The sequence below is a fragment of the Triturus cristatus genome, chromosome 7 (genome assembly GCF_964204655.1).
Source record: "Triturus cristatus chromosome 7, aTriCri1.1, whole genome shotgun sequence".
NCBI classification, from domain to species: Eukaryota; Metazoa; Chordata; class Amphibia; order Caudata; family Salamandridae; genus Triturus; species Triturus cristatus.
Window position 1 is genome coordinate 1,878,472,775 of NC_140590.1, and position 12,340 is coordinate 1,878,485,114.

A 12,340-nucleotide genomic window follows, 5' to 3' on the forward strand; every position below is an offset into this window, starting at 1 on the left:
GAGCAGCTGAAGCCCCTGTTCTGGGGACCCCATGCCGTGGGCGTCTGTCCCTGGGAGGGGGGGGGAGGCAGACTACCTGGTGCAGCTGCCCCCTTCCCGGGGGTGCCTGTCCGGAGGTACTCATAGGTACATAGGCACTCCCCGGCACAAGGCCCCTCCTGCCTGTCCCGGAGTGGGGGGCACTCCCCGGCACAAGGGCCCTTCGGTCTGTCCCGGGCTGAGGGGCCCTCCTTCCTGTCCCAGGGTTTAGGGGCACTCTCCGGTACAAGGCCCCCCCCGGCCTGTCCTGGGGGGGCTGGGGGCACTTACCGGTACAGGGCCCTCCTGGGTGCTCTAGCCTCTCCTTCCTCTTCGGGCCCCGGTCGGTGCTCACCCTCCTCTTCCTCTCGGTGCTCTCTCTCTCCTCCTCTTCCTCTCGGGCCCTCCTGCCCCGGCAGCGCCTGCAGAAGTTTCAGTGCCCCGTGGGCTGGGGCGGGCCGCTTCCTTCCTCCTCCTCCTCTTCCTCCCCCTCCTCCCCGCCCAGTCCCGCCTCGCCCCAGGAGGCAGCGGCTCTGCCCAAACATGGACAGGCGCGAGGCCGAGGGCTGAGCTCAGAGCCTGGGGAGCAGAGGGGGCATTCCAGGGCCAGGGGGCACGAAGGGGTGGAGGAGGGGGCATCATTGGTGGTGGTGGGGAGGGGTGCCAGAGGTGGAGGAGAGAAGCATTCCAGAGGTGGAGGAGGGAAGCATACGTGGGGTGGAGGAGGGAGACATCATAGGTGGAGGGTGGAAGCATTCCAGGGGTGGAGGAGGGAAGCATACGTGGGGTGGAGAAGGGAGACATCATAGGTGGAGGGTGGAAGCATTCCAGAGGTGGAGGAGGGAAGCATACGTGGGGTGGAGGAGGGAGACATCATAGGTGGAGGGTGGAAGCATTCCAGGGGTGGAGGAGGGAAGCATACGTGGGGTGGAGAAGGGAGACATCATAGGTGGAGGGTGGAAGCATTCCAGAGGTGGAGGAGGGAAGCATACGTGGGGTGGAGGAGGGAGACATCATAGGTGGAGGGTGGAAGCATTCCAGGGGTGGAGGAGGGAAGCATACGTGGGGTGGAGAAGGGAGACATCATAGGTGGAGGGTGGAAGCATTCCAGGGGTGGAGGAGGGAAGCATACGTGGGGTGGAGGAGGGAGACATCATAGGTGGAGGGGGGAAGCATTCCAGGGGTGGAGGAGGGAAGCATACGTGGGGTGGAGGAGGGAGACATCATAGGTGGAGGGTGGAAGCATTCCAGGGGTGGAGGAGGGAGACATCATAGGCGGAGGAGGGCAGTACTCCAGAGGTGCAGGAGGGACACATCATAGGCGGAGGAGGGAGGCATTCCAGAGGTGGAGGAGGGAGACATCATAGGTGGAGGAGGGAAGCATTCCAGAGGTGGAGGAGGGAGACCTCATAGGTGGAGGAGGGAAGCATTCCAGAGGTGCAGGAGGGCAGTACCCCAGAGGTGCAGGAGGGACACATGATAGGCGGAGGAGGGAGGCATTCCAGGGGTGGAGGAGGGAGACATCATAGGTGGAGGAAGGAAGCATTCCAGAGGTGCAGGAGGGCAGTACTCCAGAGGTTCAGGAGGGACACATCATAGGTGGAGGAGGAAAGCATCCCAGAGGTGCAGGAGGGACACATCATAGGTGAAGGAGGACAGCATTAAAGAACTGGAGGAGGGAGAAATCTTAGGTGGAGGAGGGCAGAACTCCAGCGGTGGAGGAGAGAGACATCATAGATGGAGGAGGGAAGTACTTCAGAGGTGGCGGAGTTAGACATGATATGTGGAGGAGGGAAGCATTCCAGGGGTGTATGGGGGCAGTACTCCAGAGGTGCGGGAGGTACACATCATAGGTGGAGGGGGGTATTCCAGTATTCGAGTAGGGAGAAGTCATAGGTAGAGGAGGGCAGCATTCCAGAGGTGCAGGAGGGAGACATCATAGGTAGAGGAGGTAAGCATTCCAGAGGTGCAGGAGGGAGACATCATAGGTGGGGAAGGGCAGCATTCCAGAGGTGGAGGAGGGAGAAATCATACATGGGGCGGGGCATTCCAGAGGTGCAGGAGGGAGACATCATAGGTAGAGGAGGTAAGCATTCCAGAGGTGGAGGAGGGAGAAATCATACATGGGGCGGGGCATTCCAGAGGTGGAGAAGAGGGCTGTATTCCAGAGGTGGAGGAGAGGGGTGTATTCCAGAGGTGGAGGAGAGGGAGTGGAGGAGAGGGCTGTATTCCAGAGGTGGAGGAGAGGGCTGTATTCCAGAGGTGGAGGAGAGGGGTGTATTCCAGAGGTGGAGGAGAGGGGTGTATTCCAGGGCTGGTATTGCAGTGGGAGCTGAATGCACCTAAGGTGGGGGAGAGGTGTGTTCTTGATGGGGTGGGGGGGGGGGGTAGCAAAGGTGGGTGGACGGGGTGGTGCAGGAACCTACCACAGATTGAGGGGAGGTGGGGAGGGGAATAATGAGGGGTAAACATGTTTTTGCGAGGGTGCTATCAGAGGTGGAGGAGGGGGTGTAATGTTTTGTGGGCCCTAGTCCCACATGCTGCATGAATGACTGCACAGGCACACAGAGTGTGGTACTAGAACTGGCCCCGGGCACGTGCGCCCAGCCCCTTTTATTAGTGGGGTCACTTGACAGGTGAAGCCTGGGATGGGTGAGTGTTCAGAGTGGGTACAGCAGGAAGCTGAACACTAGAACTTGTCCAGCAGGACACTACATCCCTCCCAAACTTGAATGGAAAAGAAACAAACAAAAGTCCATCCGATAAGAAAAACAAACAATAATACAGGGCACCAATGAGTCTCTTCAGGCGTCTGCCGGGCAGTGCCGGAGCTCTGGACCATACACGGCACCAATGAGTCTCTTCAGGCCGCCCGCCGGGCAGTGCCGGAGCTCTGGACCATACACGGCACCAATGAGTCTCTTCAGGCGTCTGCCGGGCAGTGCCGGAGCTCTGGACCATACACGGCACCAATGAGTCTCTTCAGGCCACCCGCCGGGCAGTGCCGGAGCTCTGGACCATACACGGCACCAATGAGTCTCTTCAGGCGTCTGCCGGGCAGTGCCGGAGCTCTGGACCATACACAGCACCAATGAGTCTCTTCAGGCCACCCGCCAGGCAGTGCCGGAGCTCTGGACCATACACGGCACCAATGAGTCTCTTCAGGCGTCTGCCGGGCAGTGCCGGAGCTCTGGACCATACACGGCACCAATGAGTCTCTTCAGGCCGCCCGCCGGGCAGTGCCGGAGCTCTGGACCATACACGGCACCAGTGAGTCTCTTCAGGCCGCCTGCCGGGCAGTGCTGGAGCTCTGGACCATACACGGCACCAATGAGTCTCTTCAGGCGTCTGCCGGGCAGTGCCGGAGCTCTGGACCATACACGGCACCAATGAGTCTCTTCAGGCCGCCCGCCGGGCAGTGCCGGAGCTCTGGACCATACACGGCACCAATGAGTCTCTTCAGGCGTCTGCCGGGCAGTGCCGGAGCTCTGGACCATACACGGCACCAATGAGTCTCTTCAGGCGTCTGCCGGGCAGTGCCGGAGCTCTGGACCATACACGGCACCAATGAGTCTCTTCAGGCGTCTGCCGGGCAGTGCCGGAGCTCTGGACCATACACGGCACCAATGAGTCTATTCAGGCGTCTGCCGGGCAGTGCCGGAGCTCTGGACCATACACGGCACCAATGAGTCTATTCAGGCGTCTGCCGGGCAGTGCTGGAGCTCTGGGCCGCACGGTCAGGAGGCTTTAGTCCGCCTCGTGATGTAGTTTAGACCGGCGTCTTCTCACAGTGTTTGAGTCTCTTTACTGAAAACGAGTACGTCCCCCGTGACGGGATGGTCAAAGCACAGGCTAAACACTACCGGTGGTCAAACAATAACAAATGCAAGAGGACCTATAACAATTACTAGATATCATGAAGTCAACAATACGGATAAATCATCACAAAACCTTTCTTACAGTTGCATTGATTATTTATTTAATACAATCATATACAAAAACATAATATCATTTAAAAACAATTAATTAAAAATACATTATGAAAAAACATTGTTATAAGAAAACAAAAGTCGACGCAGCGTTTCGGTGTAAGAGGAATGAATGAATGAATGAATAAAGAATTTAATAAAGCGCACTGTGGCAAGCGGCTTCCTGGCGCTGAGAGCTCTGAACATCAATCAAGGAAACAGCCCAGAGGAATTAGCAGGAGTAGGCCTGAGAAAACAAAAAAGTTTTCAGCGCGGTGCGGAAGTGAGAATAAATAGGGACGGAACGCATGGAGAGGGGAAGACTGTTCCAGAAGCGGGGGCCAGAATAGAAAATCTGGTACCCCCCGTTCTAGACTTACTGAAGCGGGGAACCTTAAGAAGGGCCGAAGTGGAAGAGCGAAGAGTGCGAGTAGGGGCATGAGAAGAAATGAGAGAGCAGATGAAAGCGGGAGCAGAGCGGGCGTGAGCCCGAAAAGCAAGACAGCCCAATTTGAAAAGAGATCTCTGATGGACGGGAGCCAGTGGAGGGACTTGAGTGCAGGGGTGAAGTGATGAGTTTTGGAGAGGTGAAGGATGAGACAGGCAGCCTGGTTCTGAATGGCTTGTAGGCGGCGTATTTCGTAGGCAGGTATGCCCACATACAGGCTGTTCCCGTAGTCAAGGCGGGAAGTAATCAGGGCCATGATAATAATTTTGAGGGCATCGGAAGAGAAAAAGCGCGAGATTTTTCGGATAAGCCGAAGGGATAAAAAACAAGAGGATATGACAGAACTGACTTGGGCGTGCATAGAAAGGTCATGACTAACCCTAATGCCCAAGGTTCTAACAGAAGAGACCGGTGCAGGGGGGGGGGGGGCAAAGGAAGAGGGCCAAAAGGCAGAAGACCAAGGGCTAGATGGACCACCCGTCAAGACCAACTCGGTCTTGTCCGGGTTAAGTTTAAGATGATTGAGGCTCATCCACTCAGAAATGAAGACCAGGGTAGAGCGAAATTTAGAAAGGGACAAAGAAGAAGAGGAAAGATCAAAAACGAGCTGGAGGTCATCCGCGTAATAATACACGGAGACCCCCAGATCAAGAAGAGAAGTGATAAGAGGATAGATATAGAGATTAAAAAGAAGAGGGGAAAGAGAAGAGCCCTGAGGAACCCCAAAGGAGACCAGACGAGTGGGGGCAGAAAAGCCACATAGGTGAACCGCTTGAGAGCGTCCCGTAAGAAAGGAAGTGAGCCAGGAAAAACCAGAGCCCCGAATGCCCGCTGCGCAGACACGGTCGAGAAGGATGGAATGGTCCACCGTGTCAAACGCAGCGGACAAATCGAGGAGGACCAAAGCTTGAGGAAGGGAGGAATCGGCCTTTAATTTCAGTTCATCAAGAACTGCGAGAACCACCGACTCCGTAGAGTGGCCCGGGCGAAAGCCCGCTTGATGAGAGGCCAGGAGGTGGTTCTCCTCAATATAAGTGGAGAGACAGGAGGTAACATAGCTCTCCAGAATCTTAGCCAAATAGGGGAGAAGGGAAATAGGCCTAAAGTTGGAAGGAAGGGAAGAATCTAGGCCAGGCTTTTTAAGGATAGGCAAAACAATAGCAGATTTAAAAGATGAGGGGACCAGGCCCAGGGAGAGAGAGGCATCAAGAAAAGAAAGAAGGGGAGTGGGGCAATTGGTAAATAGTGCTCTCAGAATACGTGCCGGGGCACAGTCGGCCGGAGAACCAGACTTGACCTTGGTGAGCAAAGCAAAAAATGAGTCTAGAGAAAGTGGGGGAAAAGATTCGAAAGAAGAAGAGGACACAGAAGGGGCAAAAGAAGAAGAAGGAGAGGGTACAGAAGGAATGTTAGATTTAATCTTAACGATCTTCTCAATGAAGTAGTCGTTAAGTGAAGAACATAGGGCCTGAGAGGGAATAAGACTAGATTTGGCGCGATCTGAAGTTGCCAAGTCATGAACCAAAGAGAAAATCTCCTTGGATTTGTTGGCAGAAAGGGCGACTTTTTCAGAGAAATACTTGGTTTTGGCCGAGAGAACGGCTCTCTTGTATTCGTTCAAGAGGCGTTTGTATTTAGCCCGGAGGATGGGGCAGTAGTTACGTTTCCAATGTCGCTCAGAGCGTCTAAGGTCCAATTTAAGGACTTTAAGGTCAGTATTGAACCATTTGTGTGCGTCATGAGGACGGACGGCCTTAGTTTTCCTGAGAGGAGCAACCCGATCGCAAGAAGAAGACAGCCAGGAGTTGATCGCTCCAGCTTGAGAATCAAGAGAAAGTTCAGCAAGATCAGGGGTAGAAGAAACAAGAGAAAGAGAAAGGGAGTTCATGTCAAGCCGGTTCCAGTTGCGTACAACAATGTTTTTAGGTAAGGAAACTTTGTCTGGGACGCCAAGATTGATAGAGAAAGAGATTAGAGAGTGATCAGACCAAGTGCAGGGAAGAACACTAGGAGGGAGAATCTTGCGACATGATGACCAAATTTGGTCAAGTATATGACCCTGGTCATGGGTAGGAACAGTAACATGGGTCAAAAAGTTGAGACACTGGAGAGTAGCCGAGAAATCTTTGGAAGACAAATCCTCTTTAGGATCGCCCGGCCAAAAATTGAAGTCGCCCAACAGGATAACCGAGGAGTTATTAACCACAAGTGTGGCAAGGAGTTCCTGGAGGGCGGCAACGAACAAGGGCATGTACTGAGGGGGACGATACAAAAGGACGACCGTGAGGGGGGCTAAAAGGTTAACTGAACGAGCCACCAAAAAATCCACTCCGGGTATGGAGAAATGGGGTAGAAGCTGAAACTGTAGACCGGAGCGAGCAATCATTGCCACCCCCCCACCAATCTTGCCATCAGGGCGATCCGCCCGGAGGGCATAGTAGGAATCGGGGAGGATGGCCAAAACGTCAGCGAGTGATTCAAACGTAAACCAGGTTTCGGTAAGAAACAGAAAATCAGGGGATTCGGTGTGCAAGAGATTGAACAATTCCAATTGTTGCTTTCCAGCCGAGCGGGTATTAAGAAGATAGGCAATGTGAGAAGGGGAGGGAGAATGAGTGGCAGGGAGAGACCCCGTCAAAGAAAAGGGACAGATGAGCGAAGCAGGAGACACAGATAGAACAGGAGGTGCCGAAATACCAAGAAAGTGAAGGTGCTGCAGCACAGGTAAAGGAAGTGGTACATTAACTGAATAAGAGAGCAGTTGAGCAGCAGAGTAGACCAACAATGGAGCAGAATCTATGGCCCCTGGTCCCGGCCCGTCGCGGACGGGCGCAGACGGGCTTAACTTAGGCGCAACTTCGGCGCGCCTTCGTCGCGCCCGCTGCGCACGTCCGCTGCGCCGCCGGGAAGTAGATGCCATAAAATAGAGTGTACAAGCAACACAATGTGGGCGTGGCAGGGGAGGGAGGGACCAAAAGACTGCATCGCCAACCCCAGAGCAGCCCAAGATGGCGACCTCGCCCGTCCCCGCTCCAATGGCCAGGCCGGCAATGCAGAAGAGCAATCAGCGGGAGGCGTTCGGAGCGCGTGCAGGTAAGGAACTTTAAAAATGAAGGAGAGCGCAGAGTCCAGAGCGCTGTCTCAGGAACACGCAGGGTTCCGAATTAAAAGTACTGAAGTACTGGGTATTTTAGACCCAGCGGTGCAGGGGCACACACCCTATGACTTCTGGGTTCACCCTGTTCCGGACCTACAGAAACGCAGAGTCTTCTGGGTGAAGTCAAAGATTCGTTTATTGGCTGCAGACCAATGACAGGTATCCTAGAAGTACAACAGCGTGTATGTTCTCAGGAGACTGCTGAAAATCATAGGAACGGACTTCTCCTTAAGTACAAAATATCATGCTCCAGGCACACATTCCTTGGTTTACGATATGGCCATTATAAGTATACATTACAAACGAAAAAGCAGAGTCATGATGACCATCCCACATTCCAGTTCGGTCAGCCCACAATGATTTACACAGTAAGGTTCAGATCCCACGTTTGATGTAAAGAGACCCCCCAATAAACATGAGCATCTCCTGTTTTGGGAAACAAGTCATAAAGCAGGAACAAGCAGGTGTGGAAGAGATTAGCCGGGGGATTGTGTAGAATGAAAGGGCTTTATGACGGGTCAAACCCTGATGCTAATCACAGGTGGACGGAGGAAGGGGAGCTCGTGAGACCGGTTTGACCCGGGGCAGCAGAGCCAGCTGCCCAGGTCACAGAGAGGTCAGAGGGAAAGCCCATTTACTGTGAGGCCCGTATTAACTCCATCATAGCCTATGTGAGGGCAATGACAAGATGGCCACTGCTTCCAAAATGGAACCCGCGTAGTGAAGCAGAATAACGTGTACACAGTGCATTCATAGCTAGAACGATATATAAAGCACTCGTACATGCCGCATTTACCATTTGCGGTTCGCTAATACCAAGATAGACAGGGGTAGGGCCCTGTCCCCTACGCGGTCCCGAATATTAAAGTACGACAGTACAGTGAGGCAGGTAACGTTGCTCCCAGTGAGCGCCTCGGGAGATCCGTGATGCAGGTAAGAGCTGGGCGTTGGTGTTGCCGTGAAACGGATATACTTGCCAGGGGGGGAGGGACCAAAAGACTGCACCGCCAACCCCAGAGCAGCCCAAGATGGCGACCTCGCCCGTCCCCGCTCCAATGGCCAGGCCGGCAATGGAGAAGAGCAATCAGCGGGAGGCGTTCGGAGCGCGTGCAGGTAAGGAACTTTAAAAATGAAGGAGAGCGCAGAGTCCAGAGCGCTGTCTCGGGAACACGCAGGGTTCCGAATTAAAAGTACAGTGAGGCAGGTAATGTTGCTCTCAGTGAGCGCCTCGGGAGATCCGTGATGCAGGTAAGAGCTGGGCGTTGGTGTTGCCGTGAAATGGATATACTTGCCAGGGGGGGAGGGACCAAAAGACTGCACCGCCAACCCCAGAGCAGCCCAAGATGGCGACCTCGCCCGTCCCCGCTCCAATGGCCAGGCCGGCAATGGAGAAGAGCAATCAGCGGGAGGCGCTCGGAGCGCGTGCAGGTAAGGAACTTTAAAAATGAAGGAGAGCGCAGAGTCCAGAGCGCTGTCTCAGGAATACGCAGGGTTCCGAATTAAAAGTACAGTGAGGCAGGTAACGTTGCTCCCAGTGAGCGCCTCGGGAGATCCGTGATGCAGGTGAGAGCTGGGCGTTGGTGTTGCCCGTGAAACGGATATACTTGCCAGGGGGGGAGGGACCAAAAGCCTGCACCGCCAACCCCAGAGCAGCCCAAGATGGCGACCTTGCCCGTCCCCGCTCCAATGGCCAGGCCGGTAATGGAGAAAAGCAATCAGCGGGAGGCGCTCGGAGCGCGTGCAGGTAAGGAACTTTGAAAATGAAGGAGAGCGCAGAGTCCAGAGCGCTGTTTCAGGAACACGCAGGGTTCCGAATTAAAAGTACAGTGAGGCAGGTAACGTTGCTCCCAGTGAGCGCCTCGGGAGATCCGTGATGCAGGTAAGAGCTGGGCGTTGGTGTTGCCGTGAAACGGATATACTTGCCAGGGGGGGGAGGGACCAAAAGACTGCACCGCCAACCCCAGAGCAGCCCAAGATGGCGACCTTGCCCGTCCCCGCTCCAATGGCCAGGCCGGCAAAGGAGAAAAGCAATCAGCGGGAGGCGCTCGGAGCGCGTGCAGGTAAGGAACTTTGAAAATGAAGGAGAGCGCAGAGTCCAGAGCGCTGTCTCAGGAACACGCAGGGTTCCGAATTAAAAGTACAGTGAGGCAGGTAACGTTGCTCCCAGTGAGCGCCTCGGGAGATCCGTGATGCAGGTGAGAGCTGGGCGTTGGTGTTGCCGTGAAACGGATATACTTGCCGGGGGGGAGGGACCAAAAGACTGCACCGCCAACCCCAGAGCAGCCCAAGATGGCGACCTCGCCCGTCCCCGCTCCAATGGCCAGGCCGGCAATGGAGAAGAGCAATCAGCGGGAGGCGTTCGGAGCGCGTGCAGGTAAGGAACTTTGAAAATGAAGGAGAGCGCAGAGTCCAGAGCGCTGTCTCAGGAACACGCAGGGTTCCGAATTAAAAGTACAGTGAGGCAGGTAACGTTGCTCCCAGTGAGCGCCTCGGGAGATCCGTGATGCAGGTAAGGAACACCTTCTTCAGGACAGTTTTCTAAATGGTAAAAGACATACAGTCATTAAAATGTACAGGTTGACTTCATGACTGACATAAACAAGCATCCTATTTTATACTTTTTATTTCTTTTCCATTTAACATTACAAATGGTCCTCTATATCCACCAGCCCAGTTGAAAAGATGTCAGTAAGTCTCCATTAATTTGTGATACAGAGAAGTAACTTATATCCTTAACCATTTAAACACATAAATGAAAACATATTTTATAGACACATACCTAACAGTAATGAAGATGCAGTTAGAATTCAATAAAGCGAACACATCTGTAGGTATTGTCGCGTTGCAGTATAAAATCATGCAAGGAAAAGGGGAATGATGGTCACCTCTTCATTAAAGACCTTGATTTAAAAAGAAATACAGATTTCATTTACACATGGTCCTCAAATAATTAACTTTATCTATTAGAGTCATAAAGTTAGATGGCTTACCTTCTGGTACAAGGTATTCTCAATGTAGGTTTATAGACTGGTGCCACCGTTGGTATATCATTACCTATAGAGAAACTATGGCCAACAATCAATTATGTATCAACAATGCCCCATTACCATCTGGCACTTTTTCATGTAGAGGATGCACAAACTGTGACAATATCTTAAAAGGGTCCTCTATATCTCACAATGGAGTCACTGTGAAAATCAGGAATTTCATTAACTGCCGAACAAAAAATCTGGTATACTTGATCATGTGCCCGCGTCAATTAGGATACGTGGGTGAGACCTCTAGAGAAATTCGTATACAAATTTGTGAACATAAATCAGCAATCAGAACCAAGAAAACAAGCATTTACAATGCAATGGTCTCGGCATTGGTAAAGTTAGAGCTATTGGCATTGCTCATGACATTATTTTTGTTTTTGTTTTTAAAACATTTAAAGAAACGGCATTGTTATTTACAATGTCAATAGCTTAATCACTCTCATGCGAGACCTTTTGCATTTGCACTCACACACAGAGCCACACACACACAGCCACCCACACACAGAGCCACCTACACACACAGAGCCACTCACATAAAGCAACCCACACACAAATAGAGCCACCCACAGAGCCACCTACACACACAGTTACCCACACACAGACAGAGCCACCGCAAATAGAGCCACACACACAGAGCCACACACACAGAGCCACATACACAGAGCCACATACACAGAGCCACACACACAGTGGCTTCCACAAATCTTCCAGCACCTGTGACGAGATTACCAACAAATCATCAAAATGCAAGTTGGGCGGCACACTATTCTAAGCACAGCTGTTTAGCTTACGTGTTTTAAGCCACGCCCTTACTTACATTGACGACGCCCCTTTGAGACCCACCCCCCCCACGCCCAATCTTTCATCCCACTTAAAGCCCTGCCTGTAACCCTTAAATTTCAACACTGGAGAATACAGGGTTACTTCCTCCTAGAACATAGACGTCACACAGAGTAGTCCAGCAGGCTCATGAAAGAACTTTTGACGGCACAAGTCGGAAAACAGAGGTAATTGCTGTTTACGACTTGTCCTGTCTGCATTCATTAGGTTACATTTAAAGTTGTATGTGTATATTACCTTTAGACACCTCAAACGCAAAAAAAATGGCTGAGTCAGCGTAGTTCTTCAAAAAGAGTAAACTGTATTTCTTTTTTTTATAAAAATGTAGAGTAGTTCCTGGAGCGCCGTGCGCATGTTCAAGCAACCGGCTGGCTGGTATGGCGGCCGTCTGTCGCTCCGCCTGTTTGCCTACCCCGGCTCGAGAGCTCGCGTCCGTGCAGCGACAGCTGCGGCCCCCGCGCTCCGCGTGTGTGTTGTAGAGGCTGGTGCAGCTGTCTCTCCTGTGTGCCAACACCCCCAGTCCTCGCGCGCAGAGACACGCACACGCGGCCTCCTCCGCTTCATGAATATTCATGCTTGGCTCCTGCCTTACACCGCCACTTTGGGCGGCAAATGGCCGCACAGCTGCTGGGAGCCCAGCATTGCAGGTCTGTAAGGGAGCGCGCTGCAGACGAACATCTGCGCCTCTAGTCCCTGCGCACAGCTTAACTGTGTCCAGCGCGCAAGGGAAACCGAAGGAAGGGAGTTCATGAGAACACGGAGAACGTGGCGCAAGAGGTGGGCGGAGAAATGCGTTACCCGGGCCGACAGGAACCTATTATCAGTTATTTAATTTTGTTTTGTTTTGCTGTGTACAAGCATTAACAAGGGC

The 12,340-nt window shown here is 53.0% G+C and overlaps 1 protein-coding gene across 2 annotated transcripts in view; it reads right to left on the reverse strand.

Moving 5' to 3' along the window:
• Positions 1–489, reverse strand: part of ZYX (zyxin) — a 158,073-nt gene extending 157,584 nt beyond the window's left edge. For both annotated transcript variants that reach the window (XR_014966999.1, XM_085620342.1), the window contains exon 1: positions 310–489. The gene's annotated coding sequence lies outside the window, so the exon portion shown is untranslated. The remainder of the gene's footprint in view (positions 1–309) is intronic.
• Positions 490–12,340: the final 11,851 nt, after the last annotated feature.